Below are 20,995 nucleotides of genomic sequence, written 5' to 3' on the forward strand. Positions count from 1 at the left end.
GCTCCAGCAGCGCCGCAGCCTTCTAACGGTTTACCCTTGGCCCAGTGACGTCACGACTAGTATCAACTAGCATGGGCGGGGCTAAGCTCCATTCAAGTGAACAGAGCTTAGCCCAAGCTAGTTGATACTAGTCGTGACGCCGCTGGGCCAGCTGTAAAAAGAAAGTGAGAAGGCCGCTGCGCTGCTGATCGGCTGGGTCCCGGGTGTCGGACCCCCACCGAGGGGTTAAGTGGGGAAAATTGGCTTCTACCTCAGTTTTTTTTTTTGCCTTCCTCTGGATCAACTTGCAGGATATCAGGCCGAACTGGATGGACAAATGTCTTTTTTCGGCCTTATATACTATGTTACTATTTTACTATGTATAAGAACGGAACGGAATGCATTTTGGAGCATTCTGTTCTGTTTAGTTACGTTTTGTCCACATTGACGATGAATGGGACAAAACAGAAGCATATTAACACTAGTGTGAAAGTAGCCTTATGCTGTTTCATTACACAGAATATTTTGGTACAAACATAGGTATTACACATGAAGCAAAAAAGGGGTAAATTAAAGTAACTATGTAGTGTCAGTACTTATTGCCTGTATTTTGGTGCCTTGTAGTTTATATGTTTTGTATTGTTTTGTTTTAATTATAGGTTCGTTTTTATATAATCCAATAAAAGGTCCGTGCTTAGCGCTAACTACTATAAAAACAGGTACATATCGAGGATCTACATTGAACCTATTGTTAACCCTGACTTTTATGCTCTCTAATATGTTTTTCAATTAATGCATGCTAAGCTATGTCTCTGCATGCCTTAAAGAAAAGTTAAGTTTATTTAGCCCCAGGCAGTGCAAGCCAGTATATTACTAGTGTCTACTTTCTGCTAGTTTGTTTTAATCTATTATTGCCAGTTCTGTAACAAATAATAATGAGCACAAAGCTTGGTGTTAGCTGCAAGAGTTAACGAAAGAAGCATACATTTGTCTGCTTAGTTGTCACATTAAAGCGACCGGACAGAAGATCTATGCTGTCATGTATGCTGCTTAGTGGTATATGCAAAAAATATTATATTAAAAAACAAAACAAAAAACCTCTACCAACAGTAGAAAATCTTAGGATGATAAGAAGTGGAAATGGTAGTTAATAGATGCTGGGAAGTGAGGTTGACCAACTGATGGACCCATACAATATTCAGTACCTACAGAGCTGGGAGCCCATTAATCCAGTATGCAGGTGAGAATCTATACAAATCACTTTTATGTCCTTCATTTTAAAGGCACTCTATCAGCAGTTTTGACCATGCTAAACTGCTAACAAAACTAGGTAGGGGCTGGAGAGAGCGAGACAAGCATACCTTTTGTGGAGTTTATTTTTATCCTTAAAGGGGTTCTACACCTTTTTCTTACTGATGATTTATCCTTTGGATAGGTCATCAGTATCTGATTAGTGGGGGTCTGACAGTAGTGCCGCAGCCTTCTCTCTGCTTCCCACAGGTCAGTGATGTCAGGACTATTTTACGTGGCCTTGGCGCAGATCTGCCCAATTCACTTCAGTGGGGCTGAGCTGTGCCCAGGCCACGTGACATAGTTGTGATGTCACTGGCCTGTGGGAAGTATGGACAAGGCCATGGTGCTACCGCGAGCGCTGATGCCTTCTCAAACAGCTGATCAACGTTTGTCCCGGGTGTCAGACCTCCACCGATCAGATACTGATGACCTATCCAAAGGATAGATCATCAGTAAGAAAAAGGTATAGAACCCCTTTAAATACATACGTATTCAAGAGGGTGGTAGATTTTCAATTTTGAGCTATTAGACACTGTGTCGGACAGGGGTGCCTAGGACCCACCAGTGGATTTGATTTTGGTGCCATCCGTACCATTACCATAAACAGATATATTACTTGTTCATTTTTTTGGTCTCACACACATGAACGTGTGCAATGTGCATTTTAGTACACAATACAGCATACAAAACAGAACTGTATTCTGCACTGCTCTATATCAGTGTTTATTATTAAGCAACTTGTTTAGTTGATAACTTAGTCTGCTATCACAAATGGACATTCCTTGTCCTCGATGAACCACCCATTCCCTCAGCCAGCCTAAACAAGCTTGATCTTGTGATGTCGCAACGCTGACAGCATCAGGTCCTGCTGCATCCAGATATTTACTGTAAATAGTGAAGGTCACAGCCCAAGTCTGTATGATAAAGAGACCACAAGAATAGTATATCAACGAATGGTCAACATAATTATATATGACTCTCAAAAGGTATTCTCAAGTAAAACCCCCAAAAATGGGTGACTTTGTCCTGATGCATTTCTCTGGGACATCCTTGAATGAGCGTTTTCCTTGTTCATCAGGTGATCTACTGCACCTTCAAATGGGCAGATTGCCGGGAACGAGTGTTTGTAGGAACGTTCATCCCTGATAATCTGCCTGACAATCAGGCCATGTAAACCCGCCATTAGGAGTTAAACTACACAGATCATGACTATCTCTGATCTTAGTCACAAGGATGTTGTTCCAAAAGCCTGATGTCTGCACAGTCAAATGAATTATGGCTTTACTACTGTTAATGGCTGTGCAATTTTAAGCAAACTCTTAAAAGGGTTCTCCGGGCATCATGAAAATTACAAGCATTCTGTGGACCTGTGGAAAGGAGATGGTTTCATTCCTTACCTGTCCCTGACTCCACTAGTGCCCCTGTTCCCGCTTCACTCGCACAGGCCACGAGCTCTTCTACTTGTGGCACGACTGGATATATGCTCTTCTTTTCCTGTTCAGCTGAATTTACTACTTATGGAGCAGAAAAAAAGCTCACACATCCAGTCGAGACCTGAGCCGATGAACTCACAGCCTGTGCGAGTGCAGTGGGGATGGTGGCATTGGCTGAGTGAGGGACTGAAATGCTTGTATTTTTCAATATGCCCGGAGAACCCTTTTAATTTATTTGTATACTGTACAGAGTTCTCATTTGGCAACAGTAATTCGTGCAATAACTGTGCCTGCTTGCAACATAAGAGGTTGCTCACACGGCAGAATTTGCAGGTGAAATTTTATTGCGGACACAGCACCAAAATTCCTACGGTGGCCATGTGGTGTCTATACCTCTGCCTGAACTTGACCCGCAACTGTGGCAAGAAGGGACATGTCAGAGCGGGAGTCCGCTCACATTTTGGCTCCATTCAACAGAGCTAAGCTGCGAGCGGGTCTTTAGCATCTAAAGTTAACAACCGCGGCAGTTTCTGTACAGATATACATGGCACATTTTGATAGAGTGAAAATTCGCCAGTCCCGTGTGTATGGGGCACGTGTCCTAAGAATAAAGTACTTTGCAGTAGGTCTGCATCTAACAAGGCATGCTGGGAATTTATATTTCCAGAGGGGCACAGTAGAAATTTTTTTTCTTTATTTTTTACCCGTAAATTACCATTTAGTTTGGGGAAGAGGGGAAGACTGGTCTGGCTGGACAGGTCTCAGCTTGCATTATTTCAAACAGAGCAACTTGCTTCTCTTCTGTGGCTCCACCTGCCCTGTTGTTACACCTCCTACTCCTCCTGAGGAAGCGAACTACACGCGAAATGCGCGTCGAGGAGCGCCTTCGCCCTGACATCAGCCCCTGCAATATTGGTATGTTTTCCTTCCATTTAGTGCACCCTTCGGCTTTTTTGATCTGTGCGGTTTGAGCCTTGGTTGTGTGGGCATTAGTTATATGGGAGGTACACCTGCACTGGAGATAGGTCTTTGTATTGTATACCCTTCGCTTGATTATACCAATTAGGATTTCGGTTCCATGCATCATAGATTATAGGGGTATATCTCTCATCACCACAATGAGGGGGCTGCTGACAGGGCGATGTATGACTGTGTTTAGTCCCTGCTAACCTATATGTATGTATTGTAAATCATGTTATTTTTTATCGAGATATGAATAAAATTGATCTTTTATTAATTGATATTGGTGTGGTCGCACTCCGTTTTTGTTGTGTTACCTGCCCTGTTACACACACTGAAATCCCACCACTGCGCTCTGCACAGACACTGAATACGGGAGGCTAGCGGGGATGCTTCTGCTCTGTGTGCAGCATTATCAGGGTGATAACGCATGCATTTAGTAAGGACACAGATCAGAATGCTTGATGTATCCAAAGAGTGGAGAAGAACGAGCCTTACATTGGCTCATAAAACAGGAGGACGTAATAGTGAAGCCAGATGACAAGGGAGGTAACATAGTGTTGATGAAAAAAGAATATTACATTAAAGAGGCCATAAGACATTTAGAAAATAAGGAGGTGTATGTATAATAGAAGAACAATCCCATTCCACAGTATCAGAAGCATTTGAGGTTATTATTGTATAAACATATGGAGAAAGGGGTCATTACAGAGAAAAATTGTATCCTAAATATCCCACAAAATCAAAGTGGTATTTTGTACCGAATGTGCATAAAGCAATGGAAAATCCACCGACCTATAGTGTCAGGAATAGGGTCAATCACAGAACCCCTGTCACAATATATAGATTGGTTACTTTGCCCATTATTAAGAAGGATACCTTCATATTTGAATGACCCAATGATTTTTTTTAAGTAATTAGAGGCACACAGTGGCACGAAGGAGATCTCTTAGTGTCCATAGGTGTGGAGAGTTTGTATACAATACCCCAAAACTTGGGAGTACAGGTAATTGGAAAAATACTGGAGTGTCAGCAGAAAAGTAAGGAGTATGTGGAATTCGTGAAAGAGGTCTTGAGTTTTGTCTTGACACATAACGCCTTTACGTTTGACAATAAATGGTATCATCAGAAAACAGGAACAGCCAGGAGGACCCCGGTCTCCTGTACTTTTGCTAACCTGTATCTGTCAGCTTTTAAAGACGAATATGTGTTCACCACTAAGTATGTGAGTAATAAAAAATTATTTTTTTAAATTCGATGATGTGTTTATTATATGGAGAGGAACTGAATGCAATTCGAGCAATTTGTGGAGTTTTTAAATACCCAAGATAATATGAATATTACATTTACCAGTAAGATTGACCCAAAATAGTTTGAGTTTTTGGATGTAAAAGTCTATGTAGAATGCTAGTTAATATAACCTATTGTATTTATTAAACTTCAGAAATGCATCCAGGCCCCTCTTGAACTCTTTTAGTGAACTCACCATCACCACCTCCTCAGGTAGAGAGTTCAATAGTCTCACTGCTCTTACAGTAAAGAATCCTCTTCTCGCCTTGTAAAGACCTGAGTGATCATAACACACATCTGGAACTAGACAAAAGTGATCTGGACTACAAACACCTAGCGATTGAGGTGGCAGCACGTATCCTTCCAGATTTGCTGGAAGCTCTGTCATCTACCATTGCCCAGTCTTTTGCAGCCTTACAAGCTGAAGTTACACTCCACTCCACTAAACTGGAAGAACTGGAGTAGAAAGTGCAGGGGGTAGAAGCCCAAACTGAAGCACTTCAATTGCAACTTCATAAATCCCTAGCTGAAAACAGGCTGTGGGACAAACTGGACGACCTCGAGAATAGATCGAGACCCAGCAATTTGAGAATTGTCAGACTCACTGAAGCCATTCCGGCCAAAGATCTGGTCACAATATGTGAGTTAGAACTACCTGAGGCCCTTGGTATACCATCTCGCTGCAAAGTTAAGAGAGCCCATAGGGTGGGCACAGGCTTGCCCCCTATATCTTACTCCAGACAAATGATAACTGCCGCACTATAAACGCCCAGAAAAGCCAGACCGAGACAGGTCATAGTTAAATACCTGGACTACTCGGATAAAGCTGCTATCGTGCGGGCGTACAAACAAAATGGTGGCCAGGTCTTGGTACGAAACCAGCGCATTCTAACCTTTGGAGACTTCTCCACTGAAGTATCTAGACGCAGCCGCAGTATTCCTATATGCTCAGCGTTAGTTAAACAAGGCACTCGCTTTTCACTGATGTTCCCAGCGGTCCTGAAGATCTTCAACTCCGATGGATCCACCACAACATTCACGGACCCGGAGACAGCATCTAAAGAACTAAAGATCTTCTACCAGAGGTCGGTACGAATGCCAGCACTCACTTTTGTGGAGACTTCTGATCCATCAAGAGATGCCCTGCCGCAACGCAGAAGACCCGACCTACGCCCAAGACCCTCCAGGTCACCTCGCCCTTTTGGTAGAGATAACTCATAGCTCCCCATTGCAGGAGAGGGTTGACTTTTCTGCAACATCGTTCTATGCCTTTTGATAAGTATACACTGAGCGAGGATAACAGCTATGGGGAAGATTTAATTATGCCTCCGTGTTATTGTTAATGTCTGTTATATCTATAGAACATATATTGGCCCACATTGAGATTTGGTGGTGAGAGGAGATGCTTTCACGCCGGTGGGAACTCAATCACAACCTTAAAGGGAACCTGTCACCAGTTTGATGGTGTCCTAACTAAGGGCAACATAAATAAGTGACTGATTCTCTTAGCAAAATGATGGGTCACTTTCTTTAATAGACCCAGTCAATCTGACAACATCTTGTATTGAAAAGCTCCAGTTGATAATGATGAGTCCTGAATATTCATGAGCTCCTGACTTTCCCAGCCTACCGGCTGCAGATTGACAGTTTTTTTCCATATGAATCAGCAGCAGGTGGGAAGGGGAGTGGCTATAGCTCTGAATTAAATACGCTGGACTCAATGACATCACGCTTGACTCAAATCAGCTTATTAGCATGCAGCATCTTTGTGTGTATATTATGAGGTAACCATCTGTCACACCAGTAAGTGAATACATCTAAGGTACTTTTAGTAGTTAATGATTGTATATAATTAGTTAGATTATAATCAAATATCCACATGATAGGTTCATTACCTTATTTTAATATACCAGATGGACGCTAAGCAAGGGCTATTTAAGTTAAAGGTACTTAGTTATGTTTATTAGTTAGGCGAAAATGCTTCTATTTCTTTTCTTGGCTATGTGTGATTTTGTCCCAGACGGCCCTTGACATGTAGAGTTACATAAATGAATGTACTCCTTAAATCAAGTACATGAAGTAGGGTGATAATGGCTCTGGTTCTGTCCTGCATGTGGCGACTGTCTTACAGCCCCCAGGTGCTCGATATGTCTAACCCTATGACATGCAGTCCCTATGAGCCGTGATGGAAAGGAGTCGCATGATACACTGTACCCCTAGCGGGGTCGCTAAGTTATCCATAGTTCTAAAGGAGAAAAAAATAAAAAATTCTATTATGCTGACACATGTCTTGGGTCCTCGGGAGATAAGGGGTCATCACCTGATTACTTGAAATGTTAATTGATGTTCAACGTCCCATGAAGTGCTAATACCTATATGCTCACAATGTGCTTCTTGTTGGAAAAAAGTGAAGACCGAATTTGTGAAGTTTTCTCAGTTGAAGGCTTCTTGACCCTCAGAAGGTTATTGTTACCTGTTAATGTTAAGAGGGGGGGAGTGGGAGGGTGGGTGTGTGTTTCTCTCCATTGTGACAAAATCGTATATCCTGTCCTGATTAGATACCCACAATGGCTGATCACATAAAGATAGTTTCGTGGAATGTCCAGGGGCGTCAGATCTCCCTGCAAAAGAATGATGATACTGAAACATCTGAAATGTCTGCATACAGACATTGCACTGCTGCAGGAGACACACCTGACACTTGCTGACTTCCCAAAATGAAACGTCTCTGGGTGGGAGAGGTCCTAGGATCGCCTGCAGAGGGCAAAAAAGTGGGGGTTATCATTCTGTTGAAACGGGGTCTTGCTTATAATGTGTTCACTCATGACCATGATGATAAGGGCCAGGTGTCGCATATCCATCTCTCATCACCCTCAGGTGACCTGAGCATATGCAACATTTACGGTCCTAACACTCATGATACTGATTTCTTTACAGCCCTAGGTCAACAAATATTGCAAGATCCCATCAAACAAAAAAATTATGGAGGAGATATGAACACAGTTCTTAATAATTTAGAGGATAGACAAAGAGGGAGACTTTCTAGCATCTCCTCACCTCCAGAAGACCAGAGACTAAACACTTTTTTTTGGGAGAGACTGGTCTGATGGATATGTGGAGAACCTTTAACCCTGAGAGCAGGGAATACTCCCATTTCTCACATGCACATGGTTCCTGGTCACGCATTGACTACATTTTAACTAACAGAGATAGTATTGGCCAGTTTTCCAGACTGACAATTGGAGAGATGGTAATTTCAGATCATGCACCAATATCACTTTTGTTACATAGTAAGACTCCTAAAGGCACAGATTTTATATAGAGGTTTCCCTCATCCTTAATACAAGATGAAAACTTTAGGGATCTACTTAGATGATGGTGGCTCGAATAGAAATCAGATAATGAAGAATATATTTCCCCCCCAATTGCTATGGGATGCGGGGAAAGCAGTCCTTAGGCGTCGAATCATGGCATGCATGTATAGTAAGAAAGCTACCATTAAAAAAAGAACTTAGCCAACTAAGTGATAACCTGAAAACAGCATACACAGCGTTCAGGGTCACCTCTTCTCCAGCCCTACTGAAAAAATGGCAGATGGCCAAGCTAGACTATGAGACTACTCTTAGGAAATGGGAAACTATAGCCCAATCTAAGTGGGAGGCTCATCTATTTAGGCACTGCAATAAAGCTGGCAAACTTCTAGCTGCCTTGGCAAAGGGTGGCAAACCGTCGACAAATATCGGTACCCTTAGGGATGATTCAGGGAAATTATGCTCCAACCCTCAAGGTGTCAATTCCATATTAAAAGAGTTCTACACGGCACTATATAAAGAACTTAGACAACAAAGTGATAGAATGGAGGATTGGTTAAAAGAAGTCCCTCTACCCACCCTATCAAACCTAGATAGGGAAGCACTTAATGCACCAATAACATCAGAGGAAGTCACGCATACCATCAAAAACTTATCACTTGGGAAAGCCTCTGGTCTGGATGGGTATACTGGAGAATTTTTTTGCATTTTATCTCACGGCATAGCCCCAACCCAACACTATCCCAAATCTTTACTGGCTACATGCAGGGCTCAGATATTCCTCCACAAGCAAACAGAGCCCACATAAAAGTTCTTCCAAAACCAGGTAGGGACCCCATCTCAGCAGCTTCATACTGACCGATATCACTAATTAATGTAGACTTAAAGATTGCCTTGAAAATCCTAGCTAATAGATTAGCGCGTATATTACCTTCATTGATTTCTCCAGCTCAAGTGGGGTTTGTGCAGGGAAGAGCTGCGGTGACTAACTTGCGAACGGTTTTGACAATCCTAGATGAGGTGAAAATACACCTCTTAGCTCAAACATCCCCGGCTATAATAACTATAGATGCTGAAAAAGCATTTGATAATGTGATTGGGATTGGCTGGGAGCCGTACTGGATCATACGGGATTTGTCGGTCCTTTCCGCAAATACATCACAACTTTATATACAAACTCGCAGGCTAGGATCTACACACCAGGATTCCTCTCACAACCATTCAGGCTTTATAAAGGAACCAGACATGGGTGCCCGCTCTCCCCACTACTGTTCAACCTAGTGATAGAACCCTTATCACGCAAAATTACCATCAGTGACCAAGTAGAAGGTATTAAAGTAGGCAAAATTCCCATCAAACACAAACTTTTTGCTGATGATTTATTGGTTTTTATAGAAAACCCAGAGAGAGACTTGAATAACGTTTTTAAACTTTTAGAGGATTTTGGCTCAGTGTCATGATACAAAGTAAACGCTACTTAGTCGGAAATGTTGTTCCTAAGATATAACCCACGTATAAAAAATTCCCATAAGCTTAATGTACCTATCCAAGTAGCCCCTATGTCCATAAAATATTTAGGCATCCACATTGGAAGACAGCCAGAATCACTGTACCAACTAAATTATCCACCTCTCTTTAAAAAAATCCTCTCGGATATAGAAAGATGGATGAAGCTTCCCCTTTCCCTGGGAGGAAGAGGCCAACTCCTAAAAATGATAGTCATTCCAAAACTTTTATACCCCATGCAGACGGTCCCCCTTCTCCTCAAACATTCAGATGTCAAGATGTTAGAAAGGGCATTTAATTCATTTCTATGGGCAGGGAAAAAACCCAGAATAGCACTGACGAAACTCCAACTCCCTAAACTTAAATGAGGTATATCGCTACCGAATCTCCATTTATATAACTTAGCAAGCCTCATGAGACACTGTATTGATTGGCTATTCAACAAAATTTTTTATTCTAATGGCGCATTGGAATCACAGTTAGTGTATCTTTGGTGTCTGAAGGCCCTTTTACATACAAGATATTCAGCTAAACCCCCATTAATAAAGTCGAGCCTACTGATAAAAGATACCATAGCAACATGGAAAGAAACCCGTATAATATTCAGGCTTCCCTTTATACTTTCTAAATACATGCCCTTATGGGGCCACCCGGAATTTCCAGCAGGGGTGGAACTTAAACATTTTAATGTATGGAGGATGGTGGGCATTACTAGGGCTCTAGATTTATGGAACACACAAGAACAACGTTACTACTCCTTTACTGAATTACAGAAAAAATTCATTTTAAACCGCTCTCATGTGTTTCAGATCAGGAGTTTCCTATATAATAGAATCCGTGACCCAAAAACGACATTCTCTCTCAGTAGGTTTGATCATATGATAGGGCAAGGTAACACTAAAAAGTCACTGTCTCGGCTATATACAGGAGATTCGAGAGACCAAACAAAAACCTCTCGCGGAGACTCTTTTTTCATCCTGGAAGAAAGATTTTCCAAATATCGAGGCACAACGTATAATATTGCAGGGATGGGAAAGGGTGAGAAGGGTGGTATTGAATGAGGGATGGAGAGAGAGAGACGCAATTCTGACTTATGCACAAAGCAATTTATGGCTTTTAGTTTTCCTCTCAAGCCCAGAGTCAAAACAGAATGACTTGTTGCCCAAAATGTCATCTTGAGAGATCTGACATGGTTCATGGGATTTGGTCCTGCTCTGAAACGATGAAATTTTGGAAATTAATAAAAAACAAATCAAAAGCTACTTAAAAGTGTCCATCCCTAATACACCTGAGTTTATTCTGTTTCATACTCCTCCAGAACATGGGTACATACACCCAATTGTACACATAATTATTCTGGCGGCCAAACGTTGCTTACTCAATAACTGGCTCCAACCACGTATGCCTTTAGCAAATGAAGTGTTCCAACACATCAAAAGGTGCTTTGACTTGGAAAAGATCGAGGCGGATACCCTTAGAGGTGGACACATCAATTCATTTTTCAAGAGGTGGGAAGGATTTATGCAAATAGTTTATTCAGATGCAGAATTGAGGGAACTAATGAAACCTTTTCTATCCTCGGAATGGTACTTAGAGAAAAAAAAATGCAGGGACCCTAGGGAGACTCTTAATTGATTGAAATTTAACGGCTAGTACGACTTATAGGGAGAGACATATAAGGTTGTGGGGGGGTGGTTTTGATCTGCTCTGGTTGCAGAACTAATCTTTATCAACATCTTGAACATGTATACATTACTGAAATGTCATTGTGATATACAAATTGGATATTGTTCCAGATGTGTCATGTATCATGCCTGTTCAATATTTCTACTTTTGTGATATAATTCCAAAAAAGTCCAATAAAGATTATATACAAAAAAAATGAATCCTCTTCTATGTTAATGGAAAAACCTCCTTTCCTCTAGACGTAGTCCTAGGATTTGGGAAATAGAAGGGACTCAGTGTTGCGCTGGTATCCCATGCCCAGTGCTGCACCTAGCCAGCCCCACGACTTTCCCAGCGGTCCGGTCCCCTTTGTCAGCCTCCTCCAGTTGGCAGTCCCAGTCATAGGCATGCAAAGCATCATGCTGCGGCCTGCACTCCAATGTGGATGTCTGTTCCATAGGGCGCCTGCTCTCTGCAGGTGCGGGTCCTAATTCTTCCCCAGCCTATGACTGGCTGTCCCTGAGTATTTAAGGCACCTTCCCCAAGGGGAGAGTGCCTGTGCTTTAGGTTTCCTAGTTCGCTAGTTAGGCGTACTATTCTGACTGTCTGCCTGTGTACTGTACCTCCTGCCTGTCTTGACCTTGACCTGTTTTTCGTATTGATCCATTGTTGCCTGCCCCGACCTTGGACTAGTTTCTCTGTTATGCATGAAGCCTACCTGCTCTGACCTCAGTCTGTTACCTGACTAGGAATATTGACTCCATGACTCCCCTGGTGCATTGCATCAGTGTCTCTGACCACCGTGGGTCAGCTGCCAGCTACACTAGAACTATCCCAAGGCGTAGCAGCCTGGTAGCTCCCCTGCAGGGAAAACCAGATAGCTGTATAGGGAGCTAAAGGGTGAAAACCAGGAGACATTCAGGAAAACGCCCTTAAGGATAGCCAAACCAGCTACTTGGTACAGTGGATCCACATGCACTGCCCGTCACACTCAGGTAGTGTACGTACAACACTAGAAAGAGGAATGTTGACATCATACCAGAAGAATGAAGAGACAAGTGTAAGGACATCAACAACGTCTCAAAGAAACCAATATCTACAGAATACTAGTGGTACACCGGCGCTTGCACTATAATAAAAACTGACGCAGCGGTACCGCAACGGTATCGCCCCCGTTGAAAATCAAGTGAATGATGCGTAATGTGTATCTGTTCGGTACTGCGCGACGTATACCCCCTTTTCCCCTCTCTCCCTGCCTGTTCAGTACTGTAAAGGCCCACAGTATATGATACAGTGACTCCCAGAGTAATGGAATACCTTGTCCTCGATGTTGCAGCTGCGGATCCTGTTCCTCTGTGTCCTTCTTGCTTTTTCTTTTTTCTGTTTTTTTCTCCTTTTTAGGTGCCAGACCAGGATGGGGAAGGGTTTGGGGAGGTTTGCCCTAATAATTATTTATTATTTTTTGTGGGTTTTTAAAAAAAAATAAAAAATCTAAACTGCAGAGCTTGCCCCGGCCGGTGGCACAGCTCGTGGTTTGAAAAGGCCGCTCGTACACGCTTGCACGGAGTGCTGCGTGACGTCACGGTGGTAGCTACGGTGGACCAGGAGGAAACCCTGAAGGAGGACAAAATAATAGGAGACCTGATCCCCAAAAATCCAAAATTTATTTATAGAAAAGCCAAGAATGTGGGAAGCATAATAGCCCCAACCAACAAATGCTTGAGCAAAAATGACAATCAAATATCAAACACAACTCCAGGACAGAAACCGCAGGGAGGTTTCTTTCCATGCGGCAATTGCGGTATATGCAAGAAACTAAAAATAAATAAAAAACAGAACATAAAGTTGGAAATACACAATGAATGGACAGGGGACACAGAAACATACAAAATAAAAGATCATATCACCTGCAAAAGTCAGGGCGCAATATATGCAATAACATGTCCGTGTAAAAAAACATACATAGGACGCACAAAAAGAACAATAAGTAAAAGAATAGGGGAACACATCTACAACATAGGAAGAAAATATGAGGGTCACCCGCTCTCCAGACATTACAAAGAGAAACACGGGGGAAAGTATAACGGCACCACCTGTTGTGGTATTGAAATAGTTAAAAAAGACAAAAGAGGAGGAGATTATATAAAGAAAATGTCCAGGACAGAAAGCCGCTGGATATTCAACTTAAATACTCTAGCACCCTCAGGACTGAATTCTGAAATAGAACTATTCGCTTTCCAGTAGACATCAAACCAGAATACGGGCAAGGAAGGGGTTAAGAATGGGAGGAGATACGGACCTTTAAAATCAGCACCAGGAACCAGAACAGCTATCCCTGACGAAGATTAGCGATCTAATCGAAACGCGTTGGAGTATTTTTGGTCCTCCTGGTCCACCGTAGCTACCACCGTGACGTCACGCAGCACTCCGTGCAAGCGTGTACGAGCGGCCTTTTCAAACCACGAGCTGTGCCACCGGCCGGGGCAAGCTCTGCAGTTTAGATTTTATATTTTTTTTTAAAAACCCACAAAAAATAATAAATAATTATTAGGGCAAACCTCCCCAAACCCTTCCCCATCCTGGTCTGGCACCTAAAAAGGAGAAAAAAACAGAAAAAAGAAAAAGCAAGAAGGACACAGAGGAACAGGATCCGCAGCTGCAACATCGAGGACAAGGTATTCCATTACTCTGGGAGTCACTGTATCATATACTGTGGGCCTTTACAGTACTGAACAGGCAGGGAGAGAGGGGAAAAGGGGGTATACGTCGCGCAGTACCGAACAGATACACAATATCTACAGAAGCTGTAAACCAAGAAGTTCTTTAAAAGGCCAAGTGACTTTCAATTGGGTTGTCAGCTGGGATCTGAGGAATCAGAGGTTAGACAAATGGGTGCAATGCTTTTACCTGGGCTTTCAGACTCAACAGATTTCTTTTTTGTAGAAAATTTTTGTTGCTGAAAATCAGTTCCATTCATCTAAATAGTGTTGTTTTGGTGTGAAGCACATTGATCTCTTTAAGTCCCGTTTAGATAAATGGAACTGATTTTCAGTCGCAGAAATTTTCTGCAAATAAATTTGCTGCATGTGACGGACAGGATTGACCTGCCAGACTGATCAATCAGGTCCTGAGGAGACTTCAAAGTGTGAAAGAAGAAAAAAGTAAAATTCTATCTGAGCCTACTTAAGCGTAAGGAGATTGAGTTGACCAGGTGATGCAGTGTCTCCGATTTCAGGCACTGTAGTATTTAATGATATTTTGGACCAAAAGAATGCTCTGGGACAGAGTTGTATTAGTAGGGTTCAGTGTATTTGAGGTGCTCAATAAGGCCATATAAAATTAAGCCCCTACAGTAAATTTCACAGGGATCCCTGAAGTTGATATAACTGGCCTGTGAATATAATTGCATATTTATTAAAAAAAATGTGTGTAAAATAGGTACTTTGTACATCCTAACATAACATTACTTTTGTAAATATAACAACAATATACTCAATAATGTGGCCAACTGTATAAATCAGAAACTTCTTCAGGCTCTAAAAGCTCCAGTAGCAGACTGTCACTGGATGCCTGAAGCTCCTGGGAACGTTGACAGTGCTTACAAAGTTAATAGCCTTTTGTATTTGTTCTATGTATACCGTAGAAAGAAAGAGGTGTGCCTGTCTGGTGGGTGGAGTGTTCTGCAGTGACTCAGTGCTATGCGTACTGTATGCACATACCTACGCTCCACACAAATTGCCTGTACACCTGGACAGGATCTGTGCTCTCACACACAGGTAAGCCAAAATAAAGGAATTTAATAGGAAAAAAGAGCTGACATGAAGAAATTAGAATTTATTATCTTATTATTCAGGAAGCCAGGTTGACTAGTGTGTGATCAGATTATTAGCAAGGACATTTACAGGAGAACAATTCCATATGTGGTTAAAGTTTTATATTTCTCATTTCCAGTGTTTAACTGGTGCTGATGTCACAAACCTTTGTCATGTTGCATTAATAGTGACATACGGAAGAGTATATTCTATATTGTCTATGGAAAAGACTCACCTGTGTACCTAGTTTAGATAAACTGAGGCAACACCTCCTATGTGTGCGTGGTACTGATAGCTTTAGGGATTCCTTTTCCTGTTTGTGTGATGCTGATAGGTGGAGGGAGTTCCATTACTGTCAACATGAAAGCTTGAGGGGATCAGTTTCCAATGCATCTGTAGTGCAAACATGTGTCATAGTATCATCTGTGCACCATTCTTCCTGACGGTCACTGACAGACCAGACGCGTTATGTTTACAGTTGCTTCCTTTATCCAATATTTAACCTAGAAGAACAACAATTAAGGATAGTCGAGAAGAAGTTGACCGAACACTAAGGATGTAATAAAAATTATAATATATGATTGGCAGTGACCCACATGGCATCTGATGACACGTAAAATAGTTCTCTATCTTTATAGGCTAGTAATGGGGCGATGTTATTTCTGATAATTTAAATAATTTGTGACTGTCACTCCTCCCTGTGTTTTCATGACTACAGCAGTGATGCACATGTTTATTGGAGGAGCGTGATGGCTCAGTGGTTAGCACTGGTGCCTTGCAGTGGGGTAAGAAAGTGAAAACAGAATTTAAGAAATGCTGGAAAATGTATCAAAAAGGAAAAACTAAAATTTTGCTTGGACTTAAGTATTCTAACTCTTTGCTATCACACTTGAAATGTAGCTCTGGGGGCCACTCATTTGTCTTGACCATCTTTGGCATGTTTCCTTGATTGGAGTCCATACTGTATATAGTAGATTCAGATGATTGGACATGATTTGGAAAGAACCCCCCCTCCCCCGCTGTCTATATAAGGTGTCACAGCTGACAATGCATGGCAAAGCCAAAAGCCATGAGCAGGAAACAACCGCTTGTAGAGCTCAGAGACAGAATTGTGTGGAGGCACAGATCTGTGCAGGGTACAAAAATTTCTTCTTGGCTGCTCATCGCAAAAGGGCCTTAGTAAAGAAGGTGACCAAGACCTCAATGGTCACTCTGCATGAGCTCCAAAGATCCTGTGTGCAGATGGGAGAAACATCCATAAGGTCAACCATCACAGCAGCATTCCACCAATCTGAGCTTTATGGCAGAATGACCAGAAAGAAGCCTCTCGTCAATAAAAGGCATGAGACATAAAAGTTTGCAAAAAAGCCCCTAAAGACTGAAAAAGAACATTCTCTGGTCTGATGAGACCAAGATAGCACTTTTTGGCCTCTTTTCTAAGCATCATGTTTGGAGGAAACTAGGCACTACCCAATACCTTCCCTACAGTGAAGCACGGTGGTGGCAGCATCATGCTGTGGGGGCGTTTTTCAGCAGCTGGGACAGGAAGACTGGTTAGGGTTGAGGGAAAGCTGAATGGAGCAAAGAACAGAGATATTCTTAATAAAAACCTGATCTAGTGTGTTCTGGAGCTCAGACTGGACTGAAGCTTTATCTTTGAACAACACAATGACTCTAAGCACACAGGAGTGGCTTAGGGACAACTCTGTGAATGTCCTTGAGTGGCCCGGCCAGAGCCCTAACTTGAACCCATTCAAACATCTCCAGAGAGACCTGAAAATGGCTGTCCTCCAACAGTCCCCATCCACCCTGACAAAGCTTGAGAGGATCTGCAGAGGAATGGCAGAAAATCCCCATATCCAGGTGTGCAAACCTTGTGGCATCATACTCAAGAAGACTGGAGTCTGTAATCACTGCCAAATATGCTTCAACTAAGTCCTGAGCAAAAGGTTCTGAATACTTATGTCAATGAAATGTCGATGAGTATTTTAGTTTTTTCCATTTCAATAAATTAGCAAAGATTTCTAACATTCTGTTTTCACTTTGTCATGATGGAGTACTTGGTGCTTAATGATGCGGAAAATCTTGAATTCGTTTTTTATTTTAGCACAAGGCCACTAAAGACCTTACAAATGCTTTGTACATTTGATGCCGGGGTAATTGTACTACTGTAATCTGTAGAATAAAGTTATTGTGTCACTTATACTACGTAAAGAATGGTATAAAAACAAGACGCTCAAAAAATATATTTTTTTTCACGCTGTCACTTTCCATTGCTGCTATACTCTTTTTTACTAAATATTTTTTTTAGGCCAGCTGTACATGTATCCACCGATCCAGTTCAGTTGCCCTCAGGCATCAATTAGAAGATACTTGAGGGCAACTGAAGCTAGAACTGATCCCATAGTTTTCTACGGGATTGTTCAGTCATCCATTGCATCACTAAAGACACCTGATGTAAAACAGTGCCGGAAAGAAGAACCCTGCATGCATGTGCAGCTGTGCTTCCTTCACTTTGGGGGCCCTGTTCCGGGGATAGGAGCAGGCCCGAGAGATGGGACCTGCACCTATCTTACATTTATGGCATATTCTAACACTATGCCATAATGTTGAGATTCGACAATGCCTTTAAGTGATACAGAAGGACACAAATCTATGTGACAAATTCATTCCTGTTCTAAGTGTATCAAAGGTTGTCATTACTTTTCATTCTTAGACTGTCTTGGATTTGAAATTGCCGTTTAATATTAACATTTTCGTATCTCTGATGTTGTTTTATTGTATGACAATGAGCATTTATTCATGTTCTTAGCTTCTGTCCTGTTTCACCTACAGAGACGCCCAGTAAGACATTTGGCACATACCAGTAGCCCACATTAGGTGAGGTGCAGGTGAAGGTACTTAGGTACTTATTTTTATCATGTCCTTGGTCATCATGTTTGGACAGCTGATGACCTATTAAAAATTACAGTGATCATTTTAAATTTGTACGATTTATACATATATATATATATATATATATATATACATATATATACTAGCAGAAGGACATGGCTTTGCATGGTATATTTTATCTATTTCATTTAATGTTTCTGTGTGTCGTTAAAAGATATCAACAGTGACCTCTACAGCACCCCGCCCCTTTAACAGTGAACTCCACAGTTCCTCACTCCTTAACACTGACCCCCCCCACAGTGCCCCTCCACTTTAAAATGGGACCTCCACAGCAGCCAATCCCCTTAACTATGACCTTCACAGCAGCCCGCTCTTTAACAGTGAGTTTCACAGCACCCTACTCCCTTAACAGTGACCTCCTCAGGGGCCCTGCCACCTTAACAGTAACCTCCACAGTACCCCACTTCCTTAAAAGTGACCTCACAGTACCCTGCTGCCTTAACAGTGACCTCCACAGCAGTTGCTCCTTTAATAGTGCACCCTGCCCCCTTAACAGTAACCTCCACACTGCCCGCCCCTTTAACAGTGACCTCCTCAGCACCCGCCTCTTTAACAGTGACCTCCATAGAGCCTGCCCCTTTAACAGCGACCTCCACAGTGCCCTGCCCCTTTAATGCTAGGGCTACACGATGACATGTGTCGCGCAACATTTTGTCTCAACTTTTATAATGATAGGCTATGGTGTCGCACTGCGACATGCTGCGACACAACAGTCGCAAAAAAATCTATCCAAGATGGATGCATATAGCAGTGTAGTTGTGCCCTATGTGTTGTGCGAGTTATTGTTGTCCTGTAGCCCTAGCCTAAATCTGACCTACAGCAGTGAAGAAAAATGGCTGGGTTGTTATGGAAACCTGGAGTAAAACTGTGTGTATGGCAGTTGGGATTTGAAGAGAAACACTTGCAGGCTTGTATTTGCTAATGTAGGTAATTTATGGGAATATCTCAGGAATGGTACGTCCTAGAGAGCTGAGACCCGGTCTTAAACAGACAGAAGCTCATTTTTATATATATGAGTTATATACAGTGGATATAAAAAGTCTACACACCCCTGTTAAAATGTCAGGTTTCTGTGCTGTAAAAAAATGAGACAACGATAAATCATTTTACAACTTTTTCCACCTTTAATGTGACCTATAAACTGTACCACTCAATTGAAAAACAAACTGAAATCTTTTAGGTGGAGGGAAGAAAACAAAGAAATCTAAAATAATGTGGTTGCATAGGTGTGCACACCCTCTTATAACTGGGGATGTAGCTGTGTTCAGAATTAAGCAATCACATTTAAAATCATGTTAAATAGGAGTCAGCATATACCTGCCATCATTTAAAGTGCCTCTGATTAACCCCAAATAAAGTTCAGCTGCTCTAGTTGGTCTTTCCTGAAATGTTCTTAGTTGCATCCAACAGCAAAAGCCATGGTCCACAGAGAGCTTCCAAAGCATCAGAGGGATCTCATTGTTAAAAGGTATCAGTCAGGAGAAGGGTACAAAAGAATTTCCAAGGCATTAGATATACCATGGAACACAGTGAAGACAGTCATCATCAAGCGGAGAAAATATGGCACAACAGTGACATTACCAAGAACTGGACGTCCCTCCAAAATTTATGAAAAATGAGAAACAAAATTGGTCTGGGAGGCTACCAAGAGGCCTACAACAACATTAAAGGAGATGCAGGAATATCCGGCAAGTACTGGCTGTGTGATACATGTGACAACAATCTCCTGTATTCTTCATATGTCTGGGCTATGGGGTAGAGTGGCAAGACGAAAGCCTTTTCTTACGAAGAAAAACATCCAAGCCAGGCTACATTTTGCAAAAACACATCTGAAGTCTCCCAAAAGCATGTGGGAAAAGGTGGTATGGTCTGTTGAAACCAAGGTTGAACTTTTTGGCCATAATTACAAAAGATGTGTTTGGCCCAAAAACAACACTGCACATCACCAAAAGAACACCATACCCACAGTGAAGCATGGTGGTGGCAGCATCATGCTTTGGGGCTGTTTTCTTCAGCTGGAACTGGGGCCTTAGTTAAGCTGGAGGGAATTATGAACAGTTCAAAATACCAGTCAATATTGGCACAAAACCTTCAGGCTTCTGCTAGAAAGCTGAACATGAAGAGGAACTTCATCTTTCAGCTTGACAACGACCCAAAGCATACATCCAAATCAACAAAGGAATGGCTTCACCAGAAGAAGATTGCAATTTTGGAATGTGGGGTGATCTGTAGAGGGCTGTGGACAGGAGATGCCCCCGCAATCTGACAAATTTGGAGTGTTTTTGCAAAGAAAAGCGGGCAAATCTTGCAAAGTCAAAATGTGCCATGCTGATAGACTCATACCCAAAAAGACTGAGTGCTGTAATAAAATCAAAAGGTTATTCAACTAAAGTAATAACTGGAATGGGGCAACTACAGTACCCTGAAAGATTATCAAAATTAGGGTTATTCACTTTAGAAAAAAGACGACTGAGAGGAGATCTAATTAATATGTATAATATATCAGGGGTCAGTACAGAGATCTATCCCATCATCTATTCATTCCCAGGACGGTGACTGTGACGAGGGGACATCCTCTGCGTCTGGAGGAAAGAAGGTTTGTACACAAACATAGAAGAGGATTCTTTACGGCAGGAGCAGTGAGACTATGGAACTCTCTGCCTGAGGAGGTGGTGATGGTGAGTACAATAAAGGAATTCAAGAGGGGCCTGGATGTATTTCTGGAGCGTAATAATATTACAGGCTATAGCTACTAGAGAGAGATTGTTGATCCAGGGATTTATTCTGATTG

General features: G+C 42.0%; 1 protein-coding gene across 1 annotated transcript in view; it reads left to right on the forward strand.

Annotated features, from left to right (window-relative positions):
* Positions 1–15,122: 15,122 nt before the first annotated feature.
* SYTL1 (synaptotagmin like 1) overlaps positions 15,123–20,995 on the forward strand; it is a 51,508-nt gene continuing 45,635 nt past the window's right edge. The window contains exon 1 of the mRNA XM_044286079.1: positions 15,123–15,213. The gene's annotated coding sequence lies outside the window, so the exon portion shown is untranslated. The remainder of the gene's footprint in view (positions 15,214–20,995) is intronic.

This window comes from Bufo gargarizans, chromosome 3 (genome assembly GCF_014858855.1).
Source record: "Bufo gargarizans isolate SCDJY-AF-19 chromosome 3, ASM1485885v1, whole genome shotgun sequence".
NCBI classification, from domain to species: Eukaryota; Metazoa; Chordata; class Amphibia; order Anura; family Bufonidae; genus Bufo; species Bufo gargarizans.